Source organism: Sapajus apella, unplaced genomic scaffold (genome assembly GCF_009761245.1).
Source record: "Sapajus apella isolate SASKATOON/1434 unplaced genomic scaffold, GSC_monkey_1.0 scaffold410, whole genome shotgun sequence".
NCBI lineage: Eukaryota > Metazoa > Chordata > Mammalia > Primates > Cebidae > Sapajus > Sapajus apella.
In genome coordinates, this window is record NW_022437346.1 from 44,892 (window position 1) to 64,987 (window position 20,096).

Here is a 20,096-nt window from a genome sequence, read left to right on the forward strand (position 1 = left end):
TTTCTGTCCTGGTTTTTTGTTTTTGTTTTTGCTACACTATAGGTCAGAATTTGAACTAATAGCCAAAAGTTGGTGATTCATGAGTTATGAACTAGTTGTATCAACAGAAAGCAAGAGTTTGAGGAAAGCCATAATTTAGCTGTGGGAGAACCTGAGGGCAGAAGGAGAACCAACTGCCAAGAGGAAAGAGAACAGGCCTCCAGCAGCGAAGGGGATTCGGTGAGCTAATAATGTCAAGGAGAAGTTTCAGGTTATCCTCACCAGCTCCACAATGGGTGCTTTGTGGTCTCTGCCTGTGTTACGTTTCCTCTCAATGTACCTTCGTGTGAACTGGGCAGTGGAGGTGCCTGCTGCAGCTACCATGGAGTTTACGGTCTGGGCAGCTCACGTCAGGCAAAGCACACAAACAGCCATCAGCCAGTGGGCCCAGGGCACCTCTGGACGAAGCCTTGCGGGGACACAACCTTCTTTACTACAGAGAGCCTGTAGCCATGGTGATCAGACCGGAAGAGTTTGTGAGAAACTTATTTTCCTCCTGTGGCTGAGGAGGGGCCAGCTTTTCCCTCTTTTGCCTGCTGTTTTCTCTCCTAATCTATCATATGATTTGATCTGGTTTAGAATTTTCTTTGGAGTTTAGAATATTTGTTTTCTGTCCCAGGATATTTTTTATAAGAAACTAACTTCAAGAGTAGTGTGCTAGTACTAACCTGAGTTTAAATTAAAATTGGCTTGTATTAGGCAGTCAGAGACAGGAAAAATAAGAGCTCTGCAAAGAAAATAGGGTTTAAAGTAGTAGGTCCTATCATCTCAATTCATTTTTTCCGTGAAACTTCCTTCTCCCAAGATTCATTCCTTCTCTCAGACATGTGGCAGTGTGGGTATTGTCCTTGAGAAAGCACAGCTACAGCAGAGCCCCCTGAATAGCAATTTGTGATTCGAAGCATTCTTGAGGGATCTGTAATCTAGACTAGCTTATTTCTTTAAGGATCCCAAATGTGTTGCATCTTCCATGGTAAGTTTCTCCTCTGAAGAGGGTACGTGGGGTGTGTGTGTTTAAATCCTTCTTATGTAGTATTGATTGTCCTGTGTAGAAAGACGGCAATTATTCTCTTTCTCCAAGTTGGAGCCACATCTCAGCCACATTGTAAGACAGTGTACAGAGAACTTATCTTTCCCTTTTTTTTTTTTTAAAGGACAGGATCTTGCTGTGTTGTCCAGGCTAGACTTGAACTCCTGGGCTCAAGTAATCCACCTCAGCCTTCTGAGTAGCTGAGACTACAGCCCATCTTATTTCTTTAAATCACTCATCTCAGGGAGAGAACTTTTCCTTCACACATTCTTTTTAGAATTAGCTCAGTCATTCCTACAACATCAAAATGCTGGTCTTCCACCATGAAAAATAGATTGTCACTGGAAAGAACAGTAGCAATTTCCACAAGGATGTGCCTTCACACACATGGGAGAGGCGGTGGTTATGGAATCGGGCAAAACCAGCAATAGAGTATGACCAGCCAAGCCAATCTGCTTAAGAAGGAAGGTAGCCACTAAGTGTCCGAGTCTGACTGGGCTACAGAATTTCATTACATGCCTATGGGAAAACCAACCATATTTGGAAGATTTGTAGATTTTTTTTTTTTTTTTTCAGAGAAGAAAGGCTCACCTTCTTGTTTTTGATTCTCACTAGGTTAGTGTGTGTTCCTATAATCACAGCTCTGACTCCAAATGACTAAATTTCTCAATCAGAAAAAATAGACGCTTTCTAAGCAACTTGGAAGAAAACAGTCATAAAAAAGCAATTGATGGATTTTACTACAGAAGCAACACCTAAAGAGGCAGTGTTTTTACTTTTAGACTCCTGGATTCCCATTCTATAGTCTCTCTCTCTTCTTCTCTTTTTTTTTTTTTTTTTTTTTGAGAGGATAGTTTCATTCTTGTTGCCCAGGCTAGAGGGCAGTGGTGCAATGGCACAATCTTGGCTCAACGTAACCTCGGTCTCCCAGGTTCAAGTGATTCTCCTGCCTCAGCCTCCCCGAGTAGCTGGCATTACAGGCATGCATCACCACATCTGGCTAATTTTGTGTTTTTAGTAGAGACGGGGTTTCTGCATGCTGGTCAGGCTGGTCTCAAACTCCCAACCTCAGGTGATCCGCCCGCTACAGCCTCCCAAAGTGCTGGGATTACAGGTGTGAGCCACTGCTCCTGGCCTCTCTCTCTCTGCTTTTAAACACCCTCCTTTTGCAATAGATGCCCAAACAGATGTTTATTACTTGTTCTTTCTTTGGCCTCAAACAGTGTATGTATTCTTGATATAATTTGTAGAATGTGAAATGTAAGTTGAACTACCAAATAAGGTCTTCCAGGGTTAGAAAACTGCAGGAAGCCTTTGATGGTAACCCCAAAGGCTTTGTATATTTGATCACTTGTGATCTAACCCTGTAAGAAGAGCTCAGAAACCACTATGAAAAGATTTGTTCAGTGTCTCTGTGTTGCTGTAGGTTCTGGAGTCTAAGGATGCAAAGATGAATAAGATAAATTCTCAGGGTGCAGCTATAATCTTGTTTTCTGGTATATGACATCTTTTTTTTTTTTTTTTTTTTTTTGAGAAGGAGTCTTGCTCTGTCGCCCAGGCTAGAGAGCAGTGGCGTGATCTCGGCTCACTGCAGCCTCTGCCTCGCAGGTTCAAGTGATTCTCCTGCCTCAGCCTCCTGAGTAGCTCACACTACAGGCGAGCGCCACCATGCCCTGCTAATTTTTGTATTTTTAGTAGAGACAAGGTTTCACCATGTTGGTCAGGATGGTCTCGAACTCCTGACCTCGTGATCTGCGCACCTCGGCCTTCCAAAGTGCTGGGATTACAAGCGTGAGCCACCACGCCCGGCCTGACATCTTTCTTTAACTTCTCTCAAATACTGGGTTTTTGTCCATAACCACTTTTATCATTACTGAGGGCTTGGTGTTATAAAAGATACTTTGATTCTTTCAGAAACCAATCCATTCAGTAAAGAACTCCTTTTTTTTTTTCTTTTTTTTTTTGAGACAGAGTCTTGCTCTGTCGCCCAGGTTGGAGTGCGGTGGCGCAATCTTGGCTCACTGCAACCTCTGTCTCCTGGGTTCAAGCAGTTCTTCTGTCTCAGCCTAAGTAGCTGGGACTACAGGGTGCCCACCACTATGCTCGGCTAATTTTTTTGTATTTTTAGTAGAGACAGCGTTTTATTATGTTGGCCAGGATGGTCTCGATCTCCTGACCTTGTGATCTGCCCTCCTTAGCCTCCCAAATTGCTGGGTTTACAGGCATGAGCCACCGCGCCTGGCCTAAAGTACTCCTTTTTCTTTAAATTTGCTGTTAGACATAAGGAACAGTTTGCCCTGCCATTCTCACCTCCAAGAGTATTCTGAACATTGAATTTGGAAAGAAACTTGAAAATTGGACATTTGGTTTTGCCCTTGGAATGGAAACTATCATGTAGAGTAAATGATCCTTGTGATTTTCTCACCTCTTTAAATTCCCAAAACACAGGAGATTAAAAACACAGGTTTCAGCTCTTCATAGTGCTTTTTTTTTTTTTTTTTTTTTTTGAGACGGAGTTTCGCTCTTGTTACCCAGACTGGAGTGCAATGGCATGATCTCGGCTCACCGCAACCTCCGCCTCCTGGGTTCAAGCAATTCTCCTGCCTCAGCCTCCTGAGAAGCTGGGATTACAGGCACGCGCCACCATGCCCAGCTAATTTTTTGTAGTTTTAGTAGAGACGGGGTTTCACCATGTTGACCAGGATGGTCTCGATCTCTTGACCTCGTGATCCACCCGCCTCGGCCTCCCAAAGTGCTGGGATTACAGGCGTGAGCCACCGCGCCCGGCCCATAGTGCTTGTTTAAATTGCTGACCAGAGGGTACCAACAAGGCTGTCATCGGGCTCCCGGCTCAGCATCATCTGCATGTGGTCATCTGCACAGTCCTCTCCTCTAGCAGGAAACACCGCAGATTTGCATATTAAAAAGCGCCCTGGTGCTGAAATGAACCACTTTCTTGAACATGAAAGCTGTCTTCCACAGCCTCGGGCAGCAGGGCACCTCTGAGTGGATGCTGGGTCCACCATGGGTCTTGATGTGTGATGGCGGCATTTCCACTTGGTCTGTGTAGCAGGAACGACTTTTTCCATAAAGCAATTTTCCTTTTGAAATATGTAATTGTTGAAACTAGGTGGTTTCAAATCAACTGCATAGAGTAGCAAGTACAGGGTTGTCTCATTTATGGTGCCCTTGGAGGTGCCGGGATGAGGGTTTCAGCGGGATCATTTCCCTCACATACTGTCTGGCTTCTGCTTCTGTGGACACTGCTTTGTACTTAATTTAGACAGACTGTGAATACATCTTTTTTATAAATGCCTTTCAAATTCTTGGTAAGATGTAATTTTGGTAGCTGATTGCAGATTTTCCTGTATTTGTCAGATTAATAAAGACCGCATGAATCCAGCTGTGCTAGTTTTCTTACATGAAAGTATCATAATGTGTAAATAACACTTTTTTCAAGAAACTGGAAGCAAATGCATTGTTTCTAAACTCCTAAGAAAGTGGTATGGATTATAGCATGCCACACTTCTGAAGAGTACAATATTAAATCTGCTTATAAAAAGCCTCAAAGCGGGGGCTGGACACAGTGGCTCATGCCTGTAATCCCAGCACTTTGGGAGGCTGAGGTGGGTGGATCACCTGAGATGAGGAGTTCGAGACCAGCCTGGCTAACATGTTGAGACCAAAAATTAGCCAGGCATGGTGGCGCTTGTCTGTAGTTCTAGCTACTCGGGAGGCTGAGGCAGAAGAATCGCTGGAACCCAGGAGGCTGAAGTTGCAATGAGCCGAGATCATACCACTGCACTCCAGACTGGGTGACAAGAGCAAAATGCCTCAAAAAAAAAAAAAAAAAAAAAAAAGCCTCAAAGCAGCTATTCTTAATACTTTCTGAAAGGTATTTTTTCTAATAACTTTCATACTAATATAAATATGTCAGAGCAAACTATAAACATAAGACATGTATGTTGTACAATTCAGAAAAGTGCTGGAGGATTATTTTTAAAAAATTATGTAGGTCACACTAATGGGGAAAAGCCACACTACTTTTTCTTTTTTTTTTGAGACAGAGTCTCGCTCTGTCACCCAGACTGGATGCAGTGGCACGATCTCAGCTCACTGAAAACTCTGCCTCCTGGGTTCAAGCAATTCTCCTGCCTCAGCCTCCTGAGTAGCTGGGATTACAGGTGCATGCCACCACACCCAGCTAATTTTTGTATTTTTAGTAGAGATGGGGGTTTCACCAGGTCGGTCAGGCTGGTCTTGAACTCCTGACCTTGTGATCCACCCACCTTGGCCTCCCAAAGTGCTGGGATTATAGGCATGAGCCACTGCTCCCGGCCTGTACAACATTACTTTTATTGACCTGGTAGAGCATAGAATGTCCTCTCACTCTGTCCCCAAACTCAATAAAACCTTTTGTTTCTAAACAGTAACACATACAGTGTTAGAAATGATTAATCAGAAATATGTTTATAGCAGAAAAACCACAGTTGGCCATGGTATTCAGAAGAGGCGGTTAAATTGATGTGTTCCCGGCTACCTCTGCTAAGGGCATCGGGAAGTAGGGAGTGTTTAATCCCTATTTTGGGAATTGGAGGCATCGTTCTTTTTTTTTTTTTTTGAGACAGAGTTTCACTCTTTTTACCCAGGCTGGAGTGCAATGGCGCGATCTCGGCTCACCACAACCTCCGTCTCCCGGGTTCAGGCAATTCTTCTGCCTCAGCCTCCCGAGCAGCTGGGACTACAGGCACGTGCCACCATGCCCAGCTAATTTTTTGTATTTTTAGTAGAGACGGGGTTTCACCATGTTGACCAGGATGGTCTCGATCTCTTGACCTCGTGATCCACCCACCTCGGCCTCCCAAAGTGCTGGGATTACAGGCTTGAGCCACCGCGCCCGGCCTTCATCGTTCATTTTCATGGCTCTTTTAGGCAGTGTCCATGGAGTCTCCTACAGAGGCGTCAGGACTTGGGAAAGGTTTCTGAGTTTTAGGGGTCCTGACAGTGGTGTTCGTGATGAGAATAGGAGGGACTTTGAGCAGGGTTGAGAAGCAAGGGTAATGAAGCTGGGCTTCCTGTGTCTCTAGGTAAGTTGCGTATCCATCAGCCCATGCCTCACCTCCCAGGAGATCCTTCTGTATGTGGTGTGGAGGGTAGCTTAGGATCTGGTTAAAAGTGAAATGACAGCATACTTGAGTGCTAGTGCAATGTTGACGTGCCAGTTGAACGGCAGTGCCAAGTAAAGGAGAGATCCACAAAAGCAGGGGTTTAAAATCAGAAATTTCTCAGAAAATTTGTTGTTGTTCTGGAAACAAGGTCTGGCTCTGTCGTCCAGTCTGCAGTGTAATAATGTGATCATGGCTTACTGCAGTGTTGAACTCCTGGGTTCAAGTGATCCCCCCACTCAGCCTCCTGAGTAGCTCGAACTGCAGGTGAACACCACGTTTTGTAAATGTGGCTTCTCTGGCTCTCAGGTTACTTCTGTGGGCATCCAGAAATTAATTCCAGGATATTTTAGGGCCTTCAGCCTCTGTCAGACCTGAAAGAGAAGCCAGGCTGCGCAGGTTAATGTGCTACCGACGGCACAGGCTGTTCACACTGGCGATGTGGGGTGCTGCCCGCTACGGCAGGGTGCCCCATTGTTTCAGATGGGCCCATGGTGACGGAGTCAGAGCAGCCCACTCGAGGGAGGAGGCCAGGACCCGGCTCCTCTGCCTGTCCACACATGGCAGGTCAACCTTTGGGGACTCTGCTTTCTCAACTGTTAAGGACAGAATTCCCTCTTTCCCCTCTTGTGCTCTGGATAAATTCATGAGATAAGGCATAGACATGTTGCAAGTGATTATGCAACTTTTATCATTAAAGATATGTAATAACACTTAAGGTTCGCCAGCATACTCCAAGCATTTGGTAATTTTTGCATGAATTGATTTTTGGTTTTAAGTCAAAACGTATTTTGGTAAACATTCCTGTGAAGGGAGGCCCATTCTAAGTCTCAGACAGAGCTGGAGTGCCACCAAGACCAGGCCTGGGGTCCCGCTGTTCTGCCAGCCAACTGATGGGCTCCCCTGTCTCTTCCTGGCAGTGCTCCATGGCAGTGGGAAGGAGGATGAGGCCTCGCCACCCCGAAGAGGGCCCCCTGGCCCGCCTCAATGCTGGAGACAAGTCTGGCCCCATCTTCCCACTGGGACCTGGGCCAACCCAGATGTTTCCCACAGCCTCTCCCTCCACTCCTCGCTTCCAGGATGGGCCCAAAAATACGCCCAACTCCAGCCTATTTTTCTCACTCCAAGCTCCTTCCTTTCTAGATTGCTTTGCCTGAGGATTCTGCCCCAGGCTGGGAGGGGCTGGGGACCCAATTCTCCCATTTCCCTGCGGTTTGGCAGGAGTCTTCCCTCACCCGTGTAGCTCTCAGAGCAGGCTCTGCCTTTGTCTACAGACTGTGGCTCCCTGGACAGGCAAAGGAGAATGCCTCGGTCACCCTGATGCCTCCAAGCCCGGTGACAGGAGCTAAGGATGGCAGGTAGAGATCTTGGAGCCACCTTGCGGCTGCCCGACCCTCCTGGGAGCTTGAGTGCTGCCCCATTTCTGAAGCTCCTGGCAGCTGCTCAGTAAATGGTGAGTCAATGAAGGACTGTAGGGGTGGCTGCAGCGTCTGCGGGAGGGGATTTCCGTGCAGAATGATGTAAATAGGGCATGTGTGTGGGAATGTGTTTTGAGTAAGAACAAACATTAACCAGCTTTTGTTTCTGTTGACAACGCTGTGCTGAAGAGTGCGGAGCCCAAGTCAACCGGCCTTATCCCCTCAGGAGACCTGAATTTATAAACAGTGGTCAGGATGAATCCAAACAGGATTCCTCCCCCTGGTCACGTTTGTGACATCTGGAGAAATGTATGGGTTTGTCCTGGGTCAGTGTCACCACATCGGATGCAGGGAGAATTAAGGATAGTGAGGTTGTTAATATGTACCGAATTTAACCAAGAAAAGCCCCAGAGGAAGGTACTGGCCCATAAAACCAATGTCCCTTGAGCATGTCCCTTGATATGCCACAGCATGTCCCTTAATATACTGCAAACACTATGCTTAGCCCATCACAGGCATTGGCTCCTGTCCTTACCCCACGTCCTTACCCCACCCTACACATAGGGCCTGTTAGTCCCATTTTACAGAGGAGGAGGAGAGGGAGGGGGAGGGGGAGAGGCGCTCCCAGGGTCACAGTCTGCAGGTAAGTGGGAGAGGCTGCGCCCCCAGCACTGTCCAGGACGGGGACACGACCCCATTTCTGTTGAACTGAATCTTTGTCTGAGTGGGCCTTGATAATGTAGAGTCTCACAACCTCCCTCAACTTTCTCACGAAAGCTGCTCAAGCGACAGAGGACAGAGACACTGAGGGGCGTGGACACAGTCCAAGCCTCAGGTAGAGATTTCTCTGGAGTTTCACAAAAATCAAAACTTTATTTAATGATGTATGCTTTTTGTTGTCTTACTGGGTAAAATATTTAAAATGTACCATCCTAACCGTTTTTGAGCGTACATTTGGTGACATTAAGTACCTTCGCAGTGATGTGTAACCATCACACGCCCATCTCCAGTACTCCTTGCTCACCGCAAAATGGCTCCCCACTCCCCGCCACAGCCTCCAGCACCCCCAGCTCTGTCTCTGTGAATTTGACTATTCGAACCTCACAGGAGTGGAATGACCCAGTGTTCATTCTTCTGTGACTGGCTTATTTCACTTAACATAAAGTCCTTGAGGTTCATACATGTTGGTGTTTTAATGTTAAAAAAAAAAAAAAGGTCGGGCGTGGTGGCTCACACCTGTAATCCCAGCACTTTGGGAGGCCGAGGCGGGTGGATCACGAGGTCAAGAGATCGAGACCATCCTGGTCAACGTGGTGAAACCCTGTCTCTACTAAAAATACAAAAAATTAGCTGGGCATGGTGGCATGTGCCTGTAATCCCAGCTACTCAGGAGGCTGAGGCAGGAGAATTGCCTGAACCCAGGAGGCGGAGGTTGCGGTGAGCCGAGATCGCGCCATTGCACTCCAGCCTGGGTAACAAGAGCGAAACTCCGTCTCAAAAAAAAAAAAAAAAAGGTCGGGTGTGGTGGCTCACACCTGTAATCCCAGCACTTTGGGAGGCTGAGGCGGGCAAATCACAGTGTCAAGAGATTGAGACCAGCCTGGCCAACATGGTGAAACCCCATCTCTACTAAAAATACAAAAAAGTTAGCCAGGCATGGTGGCAGGTGCCCGTAGTCCCAGCTACTCAGGAGGTGGAGGCAGGAGAATCGCTTGAACCCAGGAGGCGGAGTTTGCAGTAAGCCAAGATCGTGCCACTGCACTCCAGCCTGGTGATAGAGTGAGACTCTGTCTCGGGAAAAAAACACACACACACATTAAAAAACGGCTGGGTGTAGTGGCTCATGCCTGTAATCCCAGCACTTTGGGAGACCAAGGCAGGTGGATCACTTAAGGCCAGGAGTTTGAGACCAGCCTGGCCAACATGGCAAAGAGCTGTCTCTACTAAAAATACAAAACTTAGCTGGGCATGGTGGTGGGCGCCTGTAATCCCAGCTACTTGAGAGGCCGAGGCACAAGAATTGCTTGAACCTGGGAGACGGAGGTTACAGTGAGCTGAGATCACGCCACTGCACTCCAGTCTGGGTGACAGAGCGAGACTCCATCTCAAAAAAATAAAATAAAAATAAACAATAAAGACAGGCATTTGGGGCTCATGTGTTGGGAGGCCGAGGTAGGAGGATTGCTTGAGGCCAGGAGTTTAAGAACAGCCTGGGCAACATAGCAAGACCCTGTCTCTAACTTAAAAAAAAAAAAACAATGACACCGTCATAAACCATCACCAGGTCAGGTACGGTGGCTTGGGCCTGTAATCCCAGTACTTTGGGGGGCTGAGGCAGGTGGATCACCTGAGGTCAGGAGTTTGAGACCAGCATGGCCAACATGGCAAAACCCCATCTCTACTACAAGTACAAAAATTAGCCGGGCGTGGTGGTAGCTGCCTGTAATCCCAGCTACTCGGAAGGCTGAGGCAGCAGAATCACTTAAACCCAGGAGATGGAGGTTGCAGTGAGCTGAGATCCTGCCACTGCGCTCCAGCCTGGGCGACAAGAGCAAGAATCTGTCTAGAAACAAAACAAAACAAAAAAAACACCAAAAATATTTAACACCACTACACAGTCCTAATCTTAAAGTTGATGTTCCCAGAAGCTGTGTCTTTTTATCCAGTGTCTTCTTGTGATCCTAAGGTAACAAGCCCTGGTGCCAGAGGCACTGACCAGCCAGGCCTCAGCTCCCAGCTCTGGCCAAGCAGGACAGCCCCGTCGCAGCCGCTCCGTGCTGGTGCTCCCGGAGGCCTGTGCTGGAGGCCCAGGTGGACGCAGGTGTGTGCCACACCTCTTCCGAGAGGATGTCGCTGCCAGCTTTCTGCTGCCCCACTTTATTCTCAGAGTTTGGGTGGTGGGTTCCTGGGAATTTTCAATTTTAATGTTGATGTTTATTTACATCAATCTATTGTCTTTCTTTTAAAAATGAGAGGCTGCCATGCAGGAAGGTTGGCTTGCCCGAGATGTCACGGCCAGTAAGTGTGTGCAGCAGACCAAGACTTCAGGACTCCCTTCCCCCTGCCCCCAAGCTTGGGCCACATTCACAGCACCACCAGGACGTGATGCCAGTAGGCCACCCCGCCACCACATCATATGAATGCTGCTCATCGGAATCCCATCTGCTCTGCAGTTAAGTTGCTTTTAATGTGCAAAATTCAGAAAGCTCTGAAAATGGAAAGGTTTCTTATAAATCTGTCCATAATACCTGACTGAGCTGCTGCTGTAAGGCCATTTAGAGTCTTTTGCCCATTAGGAGGACATTTGTGAGTTTTGCAGCAGAGCTATGAGTGTGTATGTGTGGTTGTTTTGCTCATTTATTTTGATTAAAGAGGGCTTCTGGCCATTCGCAGTGGCTCACACCAGTAATCCCAGCACTTTGGGAGGCCAAGGTGGGCGGATCACTTAAGCCCAGGAGTTTGAGACCACCAGCCTGGGCAATGTGGTGAGTGAACCCCGTCTCTAACAAGAAAAACACACACACACACATAAAAAACAAAAAGCTGGGTGTGGCAGTGCATGCCTGTAATTCCAGCTACTTGGGAGGCTGAGGTAGGAGGATTACTTGAGGCCAGGAACCAGAGGTTGCAGTGAGCCGAGATAGTGAAAAGAAGCCTTCCAACCTGCTGGGACTATTCTATAATATGCAGTTTAGTAACTTCTAAAGCCTGGAAGATTCTCAATTCTGAAACACATTTGGCCCCAAGAGTTTCTGATAAGGGATTGGGACCTAGATATATAGAACAGAATTATAGTGATATGAGGCAGGAGCAGTGGCTCACACCTGTAATCCTAGCACTTTGGGAGGTGGAGGCAGGTGAGTCATAAGACCAGCCTGGCCAAGATGGTAAAACACTATCTCTACTAAAAATTACAAAAAAATTAGCCTGTCACAGTGGCAGGCACCTGTAATCACAGCTACTTGGGAGGCGGTGGCAGGAGAATCACTTGAACGTGGGAGGTGGAGGTGGCAGTGAGCCAAGATGGCACCATTGCACTCCAGCCTGGGCAACAGACCAAGACTCTGTCTCAAAAAAAAAAAAGAAAAAAAGAATTATAGTGATATGAAAGCTGTAAAAATAAAGAGCTTAGACCCTGTTTTGTGTCTGTACATCTTTCTGTGGCATTATATTATAAAGCAGGGGTCCGGGATAACAGGTCCCCGCAGAAATGAGAGCCAGAGAAGCACTGCAAAAAAAACAAAAGGAAAGTTATTTCCCCTGCTTCAGCTTCAAGGAAGCCTTGTTTTAGGACTGCGAGGCGCTTGCCCACTGACTTCTGGGTTGTGTTTCCAGGCCTTTGGCCCAAGGCACAGGCTGCCTCTCAGTGTCCGGGGCTAAGAACCATTCCAGTACAGAGGCTGAAGCCACGGGGGAGATGAGAGGTGCCCCAGGATCGTGGTGGAGGGCAAGACCCACGGCCTTGACCGCTGCCTCCGGGGCTGCCACTCCAGGGCCCCTCTCTGTGACAGCCCACCAGGGACGGCACCAGGGACCACAGATCCTGGCTTGCAAGAACCACCACAAGAGAACAGGGACTTGCTGCCCTCTGCAACCATCCGAGGGGCCACCACGAAGCCACAGGACACCAGGCTTGCCTGGGAGGCTGGGGTGCCCACCTGGAGCCTCGAGACCCAGAGACACCCTCGAGGCCTGTGTTCTCTCTCACGTGGACTCCACACCTTCCACCGGCCTTTTGTGGGGGTCTGGGCCAGGAGCTGCTTTCTCCTTTGGGAAGTGAAGGTGGGTTCCTCACAGCAGCTCCCTTAATGTCTCAACCAGCTTCTCCAAAGGAGGCCGTGGTCAGTCCCTGTGGCTGGGGTTTGTGTTCCCCTGTGGGTGGAGGGGATGAGCTCTTGCAGGCTGGAGCCACTGGCTGGGAGCCCGTCGGGAGCCGCATTGGAAAGCCCCTTCCTTTCCCACTGTCTTCTGCTCTCCTTCCCCAGGCACTGTCCTGCCTCCACGAAGCCTCTCCCCCGTCCTGGTGCCCTTTCCGGGATCCGAGTGATAGTGGGCCCGATGTCACTGGGGGGACATCCCAGGAATTCCTGTTCTTCTCCTCTGGATGGCCCTCTGGTCTTCCGCAAGGGTGAGAGGAGCTGTCACATATTTCTGTCTCAGCTTTAAGGATAAAATTCCCCTCCCAAGGCCAGGCAGCTGATCTCCTACAGCCACTTGTTAGAGACACGGAGCCCTGAATTCCCACTTGGGTGGTCTTGCGTGGTGCTTCAGAGACCTGACTTGGATATGGCAACTCGTGGGGGGAAGGAGGGTTGAGATGGCATCTGGAAGCACAGACCGGAGTAGAAAGGCAGGCTGGCTGCAGGGGTTTTAACCCCCACCTTCCCGCCATCCCCAGCATTTGAATGACTTATTAAGGGAAATAAGCATATGTATTGGGGGGCGGGGAGTAGTTAGAGAAATAAATGTAGACAGCCTCAGATGTGGAGTATCTTGTCTTTTTTCCTTTGGATTCTTAGTGAGCTGTAGCACAGGTTCTATGACTTTTTTATTTGAGACAGAGTCTCGCTCTGTCTCCCAGGCTGGAGTGCAGTGGCACAATCTTGGCTCACTGCAACCTTACCTCCCTGGTTCAAGTGATTCCCCTGCCTCAGCCTCCCAAGTAGCTGGGATTACAGGCACATGCTGCCATGCCCAGCTAATTTTTTTGTATTTTTAATAGAGACGGGGTTTCGCCATGTTGGTCACACTGGTCTTGAACCCCTGACCTGAGGCAGTCTGCCTGCCTCGTCCTCCCAAAGTGCTAGGATTATAGGCATGAGCCACCAGGCCCAGCCAGGTTCTATGACTTTTATAGTAAAAATGTTTGAATACTGATTGTACAATTCATTTTAGTCTAAATTGACACACGCAGTGCTAGAATGTAAGTCCCCACTAGAGTGTAAACTCCCCGAAAGCAGAGACGACCTAGTGTGTGCTGGAGCCCACGCCTGGAGCTGACTGTCCCCCAACTCCACATCTGGTAACATCACCTTGGTACCTTGAAAAGAGCCGTGGAGGGAGCATCTACAGCAAACACCATGGAAAAGAAGCGACCCTGCACCGCAGTGCTGCCTCTCCTGCGGTGAGTGAAGGTTAAACAGTTACCACCACTGGACAGGTCTATCCCAGCCTCCAGCACACAGTAGGCACCCAGATGTTCGAATGAACAACCTCCGCATAAGGAAGAGGGAAGCAGCATCCTCTAAATTCAGTTCAATGGGAGTTCAATAAATATCCTGTCCTGGTGGACGTGTGTTTTCTGGGGCAGCTTGCCATCTGAACTTCCACCTGGGACCCTGCCAATTCTTGTTTCTCAGATCCTGGCCATCAGGTTACAGGTATGTTCCTGTGGGCTGATTCCTCAGCCCTCCTGTCAATCTGCCATCTTCCAATGCCCTTCCTCTAAGCAACTCTATTTTTTGTTTGTTTTGTTTTGTTTTTGTTTCTGGAAATGGAATCTCACTCTGTCCCAAGCTGGAGTGCAGCAGTGTGATCTTGTAACCTCAATGCAACCTCCACCTCCTGGGTTCAAGCAATTCTCCTGCCTTGGCCTGCTGGGTAGCTGGGACTACAGGTGTGTGCCACCACGCCCGGTGCAATGAGCTCAGGCAATCCGCCCGTTTCGGCCTCCCAAAGTGCTAGGATTACAGGCGTTAGCCACCACTCCCGGCCTGAAGCAACTCTTCTGTTTAAGTTGACTCAGTCCTTTTCTGTGGTATGCAACCAAGAACCCCGAGGGTCAGTTCAGGTCCTTTGAGAGCAGAGGCCGAGATGGGACTAGACTTGTGAAAGATCTACAGGGGAACACCTGTGAGGATAAACCGCAGGAGGAGGCACAGGGGGAGTACAGAATGTGGTGAGGGGCTGAGAGCAGCCGCCAAAGGCTGTTCACCAGCTACGCTTCTCACAGCCCCTGTCTGGAGGCAAACCTTCAGGGCTACCATGAACCTCTGGTACAAAGTGTAATATGAAAATCGATTTCTGCTCTTGCAACGTTCACAATTATGAGAGAGACAGAGAAACAACTCTACCACTGCAGTAGTTTGAAAGTGCTAGGGCAAAGCCTGGGACCAATGGGAGCGCAGAGGGAGATGTACAGGAAGGCTTCCTGGAGGAGGCGAACCCTGGGAGCCCAGAGGCGCTTGGCATTTTGCCCTCTTTCTTCTCTCCAGCCATCCATCCCTACCCAACCACACAAAGAAATCTGGCCACTTCTTTCTTAGCCTCATCCTTAGATCTGCTATCCGCAGAGATGATGAAAATGTAGAGAATTGAGGATACACATGGCGGGGAACATGGGACAGAGAAATTAAAATAAATTTTTTTTTAGAGACAAGGTCTCGTCTCGCTCTGCTGCCCAGGCTGGAGTGCAGTGATGCAATCATAGCTCACTGCAGCCTCAACCTCCCAGGCTCAATTGATCTGCCTGCCTCAGCCTTCCAAGTAGCTTGGACCTGCGGTCCCCAACCTTTTGGCACCAGGGACCGGTTTCATGGAAGACAATTTTTTCACAGTTCTGGGGGTGGGGTAGGATGGTTTCAGGATGAAACTGTTCCAAGCTAATGCCTGATCCTGTTCAGATCATCAGGCATAGATTTTCATAAGGAGTGCACAACCTGGATCTCTTTCATGAGTAGTTCACAGTAGAGCTCATGCTCCTGTGAGAATCGAATGCGGCTGCTGATTTGACAGGAGGCAGAACTCAGGCAGTAATGCTGGCTCACCTCCTGCTGAGTGGCCCGGTTCCTAACAGGCCGTGGACAGGTACTGGTCCATGGCCCCGGGGGTTGGGGATCTCTAGTTTGGACTTCAGGCAACTGCCACCATACCTGGCTAAGTAAAAAAAAAAAAAAACCGTAGCGATCAGGGGATCTCACTATGTTGCCTTGGCTAGTTTTGAACTCCTGGACTTAAGCAATCCTCCCGCCTCAGCCTCCCAAAGTGTTGGGATTCCAGGCATGAGCCACTGTGCCCAGATCACAACTTTTATTCAGCATCTAGTAGGAACTTGATGGAAACCAGTTACTTCCCTACTCCACCACCTGCTGTGAGTCTCAAGGGAGCAAGCTGTAGCTTAAGGAGTCGACCTGACCTGCCCAAGTGCACACAATGAAAAGCTGAGGAGCTTTCCCGTCCAGCTCCACCCAGGCTACCCCAAGCCCCAGTGCAAGGGGGTCTCAGGTGCAGCCAGTGAGTGGCACAGGGCCAGCGCAGAGGGGTCTTCACAGCGGGAAGGAAAGTCTTACACACACTCTTTCCTGGCCTCTTCTTTCTAAACCACCCTATTGTAATGCATCAATTCTGTTCACCACATCTCTGTGAGGGAGGCAGAGGAGAAATGAGGCTGGGAGAGAAGTTCCTGCCCAAGCCAGTAATTGGCAGGGCCTCACTGGTGGGTCTAGGACAGCCCCTTACCGCTGCGTGTGGGCTCTGTCCCCAACCTCAGGGCTCTCTTTGCAGCTAGGATGAGGCACAAGAAATCACAGGCCTGAGTGTCTGAGAAGAAGGGATCATAGGAAAAGCAGGGACATGGCAGGAAAGGGAGCTCCTTGGGCCTCAGCTTCCCCCACCCTGCAGCGGGAGAAGCGCTTTCCTCCTACTTAACAAAGGGGACCTTTGACCAAGCTCAGAAAAGTCCCAGCTGGTGGGGGCAGGGAGTGGGGGCTATGGAATGGAAGAAGCGCTTTTCCTTTTAGGAGAGGCTGCATGATTCCACCCCCCTTTCGCCGCCAAGCTTTATCTTTGCCTAAGAATTCACACAACTCCCCAGGGGTCCCGCTACAGCTGCCGTTCCTCTGTCTTCACTGATAGGTAAGAAATGTGTCTGATTTAAACCGGCCATGTTTTAATAAGCATTTTGTCTGAACAGGGAAATGAGCTGCACCAGTGAGGGTGGGGTGGGGGGCTGAAGGGGGAGTGAGCTCCCCAATGGTGGCTTCTCTTTGCCCAAATGAGGCCAAGGGAGAAGTGGGGGGGCCAGCAAGGAGCCGAAGGCAGAAGAGTGTGGGGGAAGGGGAGAAGCCTTTGAGACCTCCCACCAACCTTCCTCCAACCTCCCCCCCCCCCGCCCCCCAACCTCCCTCTTGCCCAGAGCCGGTTTCTAAAGATGAGTGAATTCGAGTTTCAAAAAAGGAGTGGCAGGCAAAGAGTGTCTTGGTTGAGAAAAAAGACAACCAGGAACACAAATGAGGTTGAGGCCATGTGTTGAGCCCCCACCTTGATGCTAATTAGTGCCCTGCCACAGGTGGTGGGACTCACAGCAAGCAAACCACAGCAACAGGGACAGAAACCGAGGGAGCAGGACAGGCACCCAGTTGGCCTGGGGTGGTGTGGAGATGGCTTCCAAAGCAGGTGACATGCCAGGCACTGTGGCACATTGGGAGGCCACTGTGGGAAGATGCCTTGAGATCTGGAGTTCGAGAACAGGTTGGGCAAAATGGCGAGACCTTGTCCCTACTTAAAGAAGAGGGCCGGGCGCGGTGGCTCATGCCTGTAATCCCAGCACTTTGGGGGGCCGAGGTGGGTGGATTACCTGAGGTCAGGAGTTCGAGACTACCCTGGCCAACATGGTGAAGACCTGTCTCTACTGAAAACACAAACATTAGCTGGACATGGTGGCAGGTGTCTGTAATCTCAGCTATTGCGGGAGGCTGAGGCTGGAGAATTGCTTGAACCCAGGAGGCGGAGGTTGCAAGGAGCTGAGATGGCAACATTGCTCCCTAGCCTGGGCAACAAGAGTGAAACTCGTCTAAAAAAAAAAAGAAAGAGAAAGAGAGGAAGGGAGGAAGGCAAGGAGGGAGGGAGGGAGAGAAAGAAGAAAGGAAAGAAAGTGACATTTGACCAGGGTTTTGAGGGCTGAGTAGGGGTTTGAGAGGTGGGGGGATTGGGAGAGTGCATTCTAGGAGTGAGAAAAGGTGCTGGGAGATGCAGCAGCATGTGTGCGGAGAACTCCGTTGTGGCTGAAGAACAGGATCCAGGTGTGGAGGAGAAGGAGGTGGCTGGACACAGAGGCGCGTTGTGTGTAGGGGAGGGATGGGAGGAGCGGACAGGGCAGAGCTAGAAGGCTTGGTCAAGGGGAAATGGGACTGGAGAGGTGACTGGCGCTGACCCAAGAAAGGACAGAAGGGGTAACCACAGAGTGGAGGATGAACTAAGCCTTGGCACAGACTCAAGCGGGTGGAGGCCTGGGGCAACACCGGTCGCCACGGGGGCCTCTCCTAAGGCCCTGTCCACCCTCTGGGATTGGAGATAGGTAAGGGAGACCGGGCGGGGTGGAGGGTGAAGCCAGGCAGCGGCGGGGAGAGAAAGTCCCACCCCTGCGGGCGATCCTCGCAGCCCCGCCGACCTCGCGGGCTTGGGCCTGGGCGGGCACCGACGGAGCGGTCCTGGGCGCGGCCTCCCGGCGCCGGTGAAGACAGGTAGGGAGGCGGAGGGACGGGAAGCCTGCGAACGCCCAGCGGCTGGGGCAGCGCACTCCGGGGGCTTCTGCAGGAAATTGCTCGCCTGGCTCAAGGCGACTGCGGTGTCAGAGAAAGTGGGGGACTGCAGAGGAGACCCGCCCCAGCTCGCTCTCCCGAGGTGGGCGCAGGGTCATCGCTCGGCACCGCGCGCCCCTGGCCGGGCGGGAAGGAAATGTGGGGAGCCGGGGAGCTGGTACCGGGCGGCCCCGGTGTTCACCCTCCGCCTGCTCAGACCTTCCCTCGAGTGGACGCCACTCCTGGGGCATGGTGCAGGCGAGGCCCTGGAGACCGCGCGCCCCTCCCGGGAGGTGCCATTGGGCCGCAGGCCTGGAGCGCCTAGGAGCCCCAGGGGCTACCGGCACCTGCGCGGCCACCCAGGCCTCCCGTGGGAACCGCGCCTCTCAGCCTCGGACGTGCGCGGTGCGTTCCTGGGGTGGGAACGCGGGGCGCCTGGTCAGGGTGGGACCGACGCGGAGGAGGGCGGTGCGCGGGGGCCACGGGGCGAGCGTCGTGCCGACTGCGGCGGTACGGGAGTCAGCTGGGGACGGTGCAGGGGGAGGCTCGGTGGGCGGCCACCCGCCTTCCCACCCTCGCCGGCCTCTGCGCCCTGGGTGCAGGCCGCCACCTTCGGCCCTTGCTCAGCGCAGACGCGTTCCTGAGGAACACCAGGTTGAGGGCGCCCACCCGGTCCTTGCCCTCTGGCGGCAGGGGAGGTCGAAGACCCACGGCCCGCGGAGTCGCCCCGTGACCAGACCCCGGACTGGCCTTGGAGTCGAAGGGGTTGTTTGCCACCAAATGAACCGGAAAAACTGAACTTTTCAGACTTTGGAAAGGCAGATATGGGCTTGAAGTTCAGTGCAATTGCAGCGGAGGCGGTGGTGCTCTGAGTAATTACAAGTAAAATTCTCCTTTCCCCCATCTTCTCCTCAGCCTCGCCTGGCCTAGCCTAGCCCTAGCAGGAGGCTCCTGCTCTGGGAGCGGCCCCCCAACAGAGCAGAGGCTGGGCCCTGGCAGCAACCCCCTCCCTCACCCTCCAACCCCAGGAATCTCCAACCTGACCACGAAAATAATGACTCAATGACTCACTGTGCCAAATTAACGAGTGTGTACATTGTTCAGTGTGCCAGCTTACATTTCTGCTGAGCTTGGCTTCTGTATACTGTCTTTTATTCTTGTAAACAGAAGTCATTTTATACCTTAAAAAAATTTAGAACATTGGTAGCATTACAGATTTTAAAGTTCAAACCTGCAAGCTAGTACTTGTTTAATGTTTTGTACTCAGTGGCGCACATTGCTTATGGCATTCTGTGATACAGCGACATGTATGTACACACACACACACACACACACACACTGCACAGTGTGTGCACAGACTGGACACCCACACCAGATACCACACACCAGACTGCACGTAGGCCCACCCGCACACTGCACATGTACACTGCATACATGCACACATCAAACCACACAGACTGCACACACACTGTCCAGAGCACATTACACTGTACTGCACACTGCACACACTGCACTGCACACACACCGCACCACACACACTGTACTGTATACACACTGCACCACACACACTGCACTGTATACACACTGTACCACACACACTGCACCACACACTGCATCACACACTGCACTATACACACACTACATCACACACACTGCATCACACACACTACACTGCACACTGCACTATACACACGCTGCACCACACTGCACCACACACACTGCACTATACACACACTGCACTGTATACACACTGCACCACACACACTGCACTCTACCCACACTGTACTATATACACACTGCACTGTACACACACTGCACCACACACTGCACCGTACACACACTGCACTGTATACACACTGCACCACACACACTACCACACACTGCACAGTACACACACTGCACAGTGCATACTCTACACCACACACAC

The 20,096-nt window shown here is 50.5% G+C and overlaps 1 long non-coding RNA gene across 1 annotated transcript; it reads left to right on the top strand.

Moving 5' to 3' along the window:
* Positions 1-5,958: 5,958 nt before the first annotated feature.
* Positions 5,959-13,134, top strand: LOC116545854. Its single transcript, XR_004266482.1, has 2 exons — positions 5,959-7,687; positions 11,988-13,134. It is a non-coding gene; the product is annotated as an uncharacterized LOC116545854 (long non-coding RNA).
* The last annotated feature ends 6,962 nt before the right edge of the window (positions 13,135-20,096 follow it).